Source organism: Cavia porcellus, unplaced genomic scaffold (assembly GCF_034190915.1).
Source record: "Cavia porcellus strain 051 isolate PalLab524CR breed Dunkin Hartley unplaced genomic scaffold, mCavPor4.1 scaffold_13, whole genome shotgun sequence".
NCBI lineage: Eukaryota > Metazoa > Chordata > Mammalia > Rodentia > Caviidae > Cavia > Cavia porcellus.
In genome coordinates this window covers 42,093,012-42,102,063 of record NW_026947496.1, presented here as the reverse complement: position 1 = coordinate 42,102,063, position 9,052 = coordinate 42,093,012, and positions in this window count along the sequence as shown.

Genomic DNA, 9,052 nt, shown 5'->3' with positions numbered 1-9,052 from the left:
ATTTGATATATGGAGGCACAAAATCTTTTCTTAATTACATAACAGCACTTTGTATTTGGCATTTACTCACCGAGTGCTTGAGAAAACTGTTTTAATGCTGTCTTCAAAAATTTTAACAGATTTTTATGTAACTATCGACCTTTAGCTTCCATTTTTTTGTTATTCCCTCAGCCCTTTCTCTGAGTATCTCATCAGTCACCATGATGAATATTTAATAAGGTGAGTTTCCACATTTCTAATGAGATTTCCACACTTCTAATGTTTATTACTATTCCTTCAACTCTCATAAAGGTTGTGCTTTTTCCCAGTACTAATTTAATAACTCTAAGAACAGTCAACAATATAAGCAAAAATCCTTAATTGGCTCTATAAAGAGAAAATGCATGAAAGCCACTGTTGTAACATAACCACAGAAGCATGAAGGGCAGGCAGTTCTAGCAAAATGAAAAGAGCATGGCTGGCTTTAGAATGATCACTCTGCCACTTTCCACATGTGTGAGTTGGAACCTTAGTTCCCTCATCTGTAAAATGGAGATCATGACAACTTCCCAGACTTCAATGAACATTAAACATATATGAATGAGTTTTGTATACTATAAAGTGACATAAAGTGTTACAATATTTATATCTCTGTAACTTTTAAAGTGCTTAAAAAAGAAGTTGAGGGTCTAAGAGAGAAGATTATGAGCCCAAAAAGAAGGTGGGTGCTGAGCTCTTAGTATTGCTAAATATAAGCTGACCCCAGAAATCTCTAACGTGTATGAAGAATAGGCACCTAATTCCGTGGGTCAGGGTTCTGTGTGTAAGACCCAAACATTCCCATGCCATCCAACTTCTTAAGTCATTTTTATATTTAATAGCAAAATAAAGTAGCTTACCGGGGATGTAGCTCAATAGTAGAACACTTGCTTCCCATCCACAAGATTCTCGAATTTGATCATCAGCACATGTGTGTACACACAGACACAAGAGTCTAGAAAACTCTCTCCTATTTCTCTAACATATTCAAGAGCAAGGGGATTTGCTTTCTTAGCCATACTATTGTTGACTTCTTGGCTGTTTTCCAACCATTACACCCAGCCTCTGCTTGCCTTCCTGAAAATAATAGGATGTGGCCCTCTTCCTGCACCCTGGGAACTGCTAACACCGGCTGATGTTACTGAAGCCTTAGGAGTAGCAGAGGGAGTGCATACATGGTGATCAACACTTTGAAATGAATATCAGATATTACCGATTTCTTAACATCTAGGGTATTTCCCACATATAGAACACATTATATCCATAGCTTTCCATAAACTCTGGATTCCTATCACATTTCTTGCCAATCCTCCCCTTCCTTGTCCTTTTTAGCTCTTCTTCAGGATTCTAATAACCCTCTTGAAATGCCAGTGGATTTTTGTTTCTGTGTCATGAAAAATGATTTTATCTGGTTTTTGTTTGTTTGGTTTGGATTTTTTGTTGTTGTTGTTGTCTGATCTTCTACCATCTTGATCATTCCAAAGAGAGACGCTTGCCTTTCACAACCAAATAGGGATGAAGGATGGGTGAATGAATTTAATGAATGTGATGCTCAACAGACAGTTAAAACAAGCTTTCCAAGCAGAACCGGAGTAGGCACTCTGCTTGTTACAGGAAATAATTAATGTCCAGCAGTGGGGATTTCTCAGGTCATCATCATAGAGGTAGTATCTCAGGCAAGGGTGATGAATGCCTTTGCCCAAAGAGAGCTGTCTGAGCTCTGTGCTACAGTTACAACTTTGGGAAAAACTCAGATTTCATAGATGATCCAAATTTCTAGATAAACACAAACTAGGATGAAAACTAAGAAAATACAGTATAGCTTTAGAAATAGTTGTCAGAATAGAACCCAGACAAGTTTAGGAAATAAATGAGAGATAAAACAGTAAATCCAATACATATATTTGACCTGCTACATTATTTTGTGAATCATTTTCAAAGCAAGCATTTTAAGAAAAAGCCAAGGAAAGGAGAAAATTCTTTTTACTTATTATTCTATTCCTATAACTGGTTTATTCAGAACTCTCAACTTATTGGGGCTATAACATAAAATGGTTTCACTGTAGTTGACACCAGTTCCCAACTATTTTCTGTGGAATTTCCATTTCCCACAGGTAGCAATGATCAGACTGGCATGATTTCACAATTTTCCTTCTTGAGAGAGAAAGCAGTACTATGGATTAAACCCAAGGAATGCAGAGCTACACTCTTACCTCTTTTTATTTTTATTTTTTTTTTTATTTTGAGACAGGATCCCACTAATTTGCCAAGCTGGCCTGAAACCTCCCTCTCTGGCTAGGATTACAGATGTGTGTTCTCATGCCAGGCTCCTAATTATTTTTTAAAGGAAAAAAAGCAAACATTAACAAGGATATGTAGACATTAGAACATTCATACAGGGTTGGTAGGAATGTATGACAGTGCAACCATGGTAAGAAACAGTATTTTCCACTGGCAAATACCCAAAGCCACTGAAAGCCAGGACTTGAACAGATAGTTGTATACTCACGTTTATAACAGTATTATTCACAGTAGCCAAAAGGTAGAAACAACCCAAATGTCCATTAGTAGATGAATTGATAAACAAAATGTGGTCTATATGTACAATGGTATATTATTCAGCCTTAAAATGCTACAAGAATGAGGATGAGGTTAGGGTGTAGCTATCAGAGGGCTAGCCACTACTGTTTGTTGACTGTGCAGTAAGCCCTGAGGGGATACGGTTAGCTAGTTCCTGGTGACTTTTTCTTTTTTCTTTTTTTCCTCTTCTTTCTCTCCTTCCTTTCCATCTTTTTTCCCTTCTCCTCTTTCCTCCTTCTCTTCCTGGTTTCTTCTTTCTCTACTCCCTCTAACTCTTGCTTTTCTCTTCTTCCTTTTCCCCTTCTCCTACTCCCCCTTCTCCTCTTCTTTTTTCTTTTTCTTTTTTTGTGATGCTTGGGCTAGAGTCTGGACCTTGACGTATCCTCAACCATCCTGGTGACTTCATGCCTTGGAATGTTAAGAGATGTACTGGGAGACGAGAATGTTAAGTGCTTGGTATTGGCCTTTAGGTTTGATTTGGTTTTCTGTTGCAATTTTAAGATAACAGGAAAACTGCACTTAATGTTTTATTGTTCACGGTACATGGGAACATTTGGTATGATTTCCCCTTTCTTTTCCTATTGTCTTTGCAGAAAGACAGAGTATGCTTATTTGAATCATATTTACCAACTTAGAGAATGAAATAAAATAGTTTAAGCATCTCAAAGAATTATCCACGAGGGTCGCATATGCTCCCTACCAGTGAAGCCATTCTGGGAAATACAATTAAGACCTCATGCCTAAGAGCCACATCACATCTACAGGGTCGGGTCCGAACAGTAAGGCAGACCTAGATCTCAGTAAAGTAGTGGGCAACTATCCTGACTCTGCAACACAGGCCTAGGAGCTTACTCAAAATGTAGGAAATGGGATTAAAATAAATGAAAAGATTTCTGCACAGCAAGGGAAACAAGTGAAAGACATCTTACATAACACTAGAAAATCTTTGCTAGCTATCCTTCCAACATGAGATTAACATCTAAAATATATAAAGAACTCAAGAAACTTAACACCAAAAAAAAAAAAAATCAAATAGCCCAATCTTAAAATAGACACTTCTCAAAAGAAATACAAATGGTCAATATATAAAAAAAAGTTTACTATACTTAAGCCATTTGAGAAATACAAATCAAAATAACATTAAGGTGGTGTATGCCTACAGGAGGCTAAGGCAGGAGGATCCTTGTAAGTTCAAGACCAGCCTAGCTACAAAGTAATTTCAAGGCCAGCCTGAACTGCATAGCTAGACTCTGTCTCAAAAAGACAAAAACAAACAAACCACCAAAAACATTAAATTAAGGTTCCATCTCACCCCAATCAAAATGCCTATCATCAAGAATTAGAAAAAAGAGAACATAAATGTTGGCAATGATGTGGGAGAAAAGTAACCTTTCTACATTGCTGGGGGGAATATAAATTAGTATAGCAAATATGGAAATCAGTATACAGTTTCTTCAAAAAAATTAAAAATAGAGGGCCAAAAGGCTGGGGATTTAGCTCAGCGACATAAGCACCTGCCCTGCAAGCAGGCAGTTATGAGTTTGATCCCCGGTACCGGAAAAAAAAAAAAAAGGAAAAAAAAAAAATAGAGGGCCAGGGATACAGCCCAACAGCTCAGTCCCTGACTGGCAAGTGCTGAGTTCAATTCCTAGTACCAAATAAATAAATAAAAATAAACAACAAATTGATCCATCTATACTACTCCTTGATATATACCCAAAATAATTAAAGTCAGCATAGCATATTACTACCTGCATACCTATTTATTGTGGCACAATTCACAATAGCCAACATAAGGAGCTAGCCTAGGTGCCCACCAACAGGTGAATGGATAAAGAAAATGTGGTAGGGTTTGGGATTTCGCTCAGTGGCAAAGGCGCCTGCTTTGCAAGCAGCAGTCATGAGTTTGATCCCCAATACAAAAAAAAAAAAAAAGAAAAAGAAAAGAAAATATGGTAAATATACAAAATGGAGTATTTTTCAGACATAAGGAATAAAATTATATCATTTTCAGCAGTATAAATGGCACTGAAAGATGTCATGTTAAATGAAATAACAGGCACAAAAAGACACAACACTGCATGCTCTCATTTGATACTTGTCAATATTCCCCCAACCTTTATTGAGCTATAAGTTCCATGTAGGAAGTTACCTCTGCTGTGCATGGCTGTGTCTCTGAGATTCTACCCAGAGGAACACTTAACAAACAGACCACAAATAACTTCAGCATAAAAAATGAATGTAAAGTTCACATTAGCTGTTGTCTTGTTTTCAAGTCTTTATTTTAATAGCTGCATAATAACTTAAACTTTTCCCTTCTTCTGGATATTTTGGTTATTTCTATTTTTCCAATAGTATATAAAAGGAGACATTATACATCTTTATGTATGAATCATTGTTATTATTTCCACAGGAAATAGACTTTTAGTCAATGCACATAAACATTTTAAGCTCTTGAAATATTTCAAAAAATTACTTTCTCATAAAGTTGTATCAACTTATTCTCAGTAGCACTATATAATATTGCCTATTTCATTACACTATGTCAGTACTGTATATTAGAATTTAAAAATACCAAAAAAGAATTTAAAGATATCTTTGTAGTTCATTAGGTAAGAATAATGTAGATCATTTAAATTTTTCCATTTTTAAATTTATTAGGTATTCCAACATTTTAGAATATAATCACATTTTTGTTGTATTTTACTATCTTCAAAATTAAAAAGAATATAATCACACACAGAGAAATTTACTGGACATTCTCATTTAGTCATTAAGAAAAATTTCCCATTGAGCTCTTAAGAGTTTTCTTATCAATTTGTATATATTCTTATTCTAACAATATACCTTTGCTGGTTATGATTGGTTCTCTGAGAACCTTCCCATAGTAACACTTGGCACATAACAAACCACAAGTAATTTTTTCATGAAAAATGAATGATCCTAAGGTTTACACGACAATTAAGAAATACATTGCTGGGGCTGGGGATTTAGCTCAGCGGCATAAGCATCTGCCTTGCAAGCAGGCAGTCGTGAGTTTGATTCCTGGTACCGATAAAAAGGAAAAAGACAAAGAAAAATGCAAGAAATACATTGCTTTGTAGTTTGAGCTTTCTTTTAACTTTTACATTTTTGTTCTGCTTTTGTTTGGCCTTGTTTTCTTTGAGGTACTGGGGATTGAACCTACAGCTTCACATCCTAGACAATGCTTTAGCACCAAAATACACTCCCACTAGATTTTAAATTTATTGTATTTTCAGTTGTCAGAATTTTTAAATTTTAATGTAATCTAATCTAATGGTTCTTTCCTGATTTTATCAATTATCTTCTTTCATCTTGAGATCATAAACATTTGCCTAAATTTTCTCCTTGTTTTATAACTGTTTAATGTAGTTTGCATTTCTTTCCGCGAGTGATGAAAGGTAAAGGCTTACCTTTATTTATTTATTGAATATCCCCTTTTATTGAATATTTATTTATTTATTGAAAATCCCCTTTTCACTTACCTGGAATGATTTATCACACATTAATGTACATGCTGCTGTTTTCTGAGTTATACTGTTCTATTCTTATATCTTTTCATCCTTTTGCCTTGTAGATGTTATAAATATAACTAAGACAATTCCCATATTTATCTTCATTTTCATAATTTTTAACAACTCTTCTCATCTATTATTTTTTCTGACAAAATTTTTTTTTTTTCTTTTCAGTACTGGAATTGACCCCAGTCTCTTCACACTGAGCTACACCCCCCACCCTTTATTATATTTTAAGACATGGTCTTGGTGATGACTAGATTGCCCGCAATGGGCTTGAGTCTCTTGCCTCAGTCTCCAAGAAGACTAGGATTATGGGCATGTACCACTGTGCCACGCTTGTTCTGAAAAGCTTTACAATAATTTTGTTTTACCCTCACAGAGTGATAATAGCCTTATACAGATAAGGAACTGAGGCTTACAAAGGATAAGCGACTTCAGACAACACATCTAAGTAGAAGAATCATACATCAAAATTCCATCTTTGTATCACCTCTTTTAGCCCCAAAGTGCTACAATTTTTTAGTTAAAAAACAAACAAACATGAAATTTGCTTATTAATGACCTTCCCTTACCAGTCTGCACCCCTCTAATGGCCACCACAAATATTACAGTCTCCTAAGTCAATTTTACATAGTAATAATCAAGTGTCATTATGACAAATGACAATTTACAACTTGATACATCACAGAAGTGGGTCATTAGGCGATTCTGTCACTGTGTGAACATCCAGCACGTACTTACACCAAGTAGGGCAGCTACAACTTAGAAGATCAACTTATGGCAGTACAATCTTATGAGATCACTGTCAAACGTGTCCTGTTGACTGAAATGTGGTTATGTGACATGTGACGACTGCCTTATAAAGTAAAAACATATTTAATTTTTAAAGCTTACTTTAAAAATTTTAAGTAAATTAATTTTTAATTTAGTCAAAATTCAAACAAACAACTAATATTTGGGATTCACATAGTGGGTTAGTCACTTTTCTGTTACAAATAGCTGAGATAAACCTGCTAAACGGGGAAATTTTATCTTAGCTCACTGTTTTTGGCGCTTTCGGGCCACAGGACATGGGCCACACTGCTTCTAGTCCTGTGGTGAGGTAGGACATCATGGTGAGAGCACACAACAGAAGCACCTGCTCACCTACCCGGAAGCACAAAGAGACAGGAAGGGGCCAGGTCCCAATATCCACCCCCCAGGACTTGCACCAGCTTCCGTCAACTAGGTTCTACCTCTTAAAGGTTCCACCTCCCAAAGGTTCCACTTCCCAATAATACCACAGGCTGGGAACCAATCCTCTCATTCGCGATTCTTTTGAGGAACTTTCCAGGTGTCAATTTTATAACACATATCAACATTTTCCTAGCACAGATCACCTTCAGAAGGCATGTGGTGGTCACCTGGAATCTAGGGGTGTAGTTCTGCGGCAGAACATGTCTAGCCTGTATCAAGCTCTGCATTCAATTCCCAGCACTGGCGGGGGGGGGGGGGGGGGCTGGGCCAATTGAAGTTTGTGTATTTCATGAGTTTTAAAGCAGTAGCAATTCAGTACTATATACAAAAACTCCAGAGGTTCCTTTGTTCCATTTTTCCTCCCAATGCAGTAAGTACTTTTATGAATAACTATCTTTAAATCCCCCCCCCCCAACCTCGTATTTTAACCTCATTGTGTGAGGTCCTTTCTTTCAGGTATTTTTTGTTTGTTTGTTTGTTGTTATTTTGGTTTGTTTTTTGGGGGGGTATCCGGGATTGAACTCAGGACTGGGTGCTTGCAAGGCAGGCGCTTATGCCACTGAGCTAAATTCCCAGCCCCTGTGTGTCCTTTCTTGACACATAATCCCTTTCTTGTGTTGTGTGTTCACAAAAGTGCCTTGGCAAGGTGTGCATCGAGATTATGAGTCAGTCTGTGTTCAGTAGTTAAGCTGGGTCCCTGGCTAGGTCTGCATCGGCTCCCAGGAAAAACCACCTGATTGTAATTCACACAAAGAGTTGGTGTGCTAACAGAGGTGGCCTCATTTCTCCTAATACCTCTGGGTTGAAACTTCTCTTCTGAGCCTCATTTCTATCCCTGTTCATTCACTCTCCCCCTCTTTTCCTTTTTCTTTTATCCTTCTTCCTAATTACATCATTCTTCAATATTTCTTCTTTCTTACTTTTTCTTTGTCAACAAGAAAAGATGCCCATAAAAGCTTAACCAATCAAAAAGAACAACAATAAAACAAGAAAAACAATTCTGGGAAACACCAAAATGAATTTTATTCTCAATTCAAATACATTTTATTCAAAGTGCATTTTATTCCGATGAAAATTTGAATTCCTAAGACAAGAATTATTTATTATTACTCTTTACTAATTCACTTCATGATAAGCTCATCCATAATAAATATACTATGGGACAAAAATTTAAGAGGGGAAAATACAGTCAAAAAGCTTAGGTTTAGCATTTCGCCAACGATTAGGGAACTGATTCTGTCCTGGATTTGGTTCAGAAAGAGGGGGATAATAATACTTGCCTAATTAACTAGCATGTTGAGTAGATTAAAGTGCTTAGTAAACATTAATTAAAGATGCAGGGAGTTAGGTGAGGCCAATATGTTATTACAGAAAAAGTTTTCTTCCCTTTAATCAGGTATCTGTTCCTGGGGAGGGCAAAGAAATGATCTAAAGACTAAGGAATTGGGCTCAGCCCTGAAAGATGTCAGTGACTCAGTCATTCTCTGCAGCCAGCTACTTCCTTCCTTAGTTTTCTGTAAAATGAAGTCAACACAAACATTTTTAGAATAAAGGTCGTTATAATGTTTGCCATTCCAGTACATTGCAAACCCTACAATTAATAAAATCCCTTATATCTTGCTTTCTCCCTCCCTGGTTCCACCTTTCTGAAACACTGCTAACGTTAATTCCCACCCACT